We start from the raw sequence: 645 nt of genomic DNA, 5'->3' as shown, positions 1-645 counted from the left end.
ACTAGAATAGATAATGAAACATATATGAAAGGTATATACTCTGTCTTAAAAATGTTTGGGGTAACACCACAAAAAATCCCTAACCCTGGACAAGAGGCCACGCGGCATCAAAATTATTCTACGTTAAATCTTCTTTATGCAGTTGCTATGTCTGTATCCCATAATGTTGGTAATATTCTGATGCTGATTCTCACCATGGTCACACGCTGAACGAACTCGTTAAATGTAAGTAGTACAAGCTAACTGCCAGCAACAGCACAGCAAATGGTTCTTGGCAACCTCATGTAAAACTTGCAAAGATGACATGGCCATTCCTCTTGACCTTTCGTTTGTATTCGACTTTATGTCTTTTCTGTCTTGTATTATTTTTAAACATTATTACTATTAATTTTGTAGGCAATCCTTATTCCTTCATTTTCTCTGTCAGTTTCTCTTCCTTGCCTTGGGCTTGCCTCGCATCCATGACAGCTGTGATCAACTTCATTAAAGCTTCTACCATCACCTCGGCAACCCCCAGCTTGTAGTAATTAGAAATGTTTCAGCTTCAAAGACCGGCTAATATGATTCACTGGGTTTCTCCTCGTCCCCCTTCATCATCTGCAGCACTATGTCGATCTTTTACCTAATTATATACCCTAATTGTAG

General features: G+C 38.9%; 1 protein-coding gene across 1 annotated transcript in view; it reads right to left on the bottom strand.

Moving 5' to 3' along the window:
- Positions 1 to 645, bottom strand: part of LOC119590329 (craniofacial development protein 2-like) — a 29082-nt gene that overhangs the window by 15384 nt on the left and 13053 nt on the right. The window lies entirely within an intron of this gene.

Source organism: Penaeus monodon, chromosome 27, assembly GCF_015228065.2.
Source record: "Penaeus monodon isolate SGIC_2016 chromosome 27, NSTDA_Pmon_1, whole genome shotgun sequence".
Classification (NCBI taxonomy): domain Eukaryota; kingdom Metazoa; phylum Arthropoda; class Malacostraca; order Decapoda; family Penaeidae; genus Penaeus; species Penaeus monodon.
This window is presented reverse-complemented; position numbering and strand designations above follow the sequence as displayed.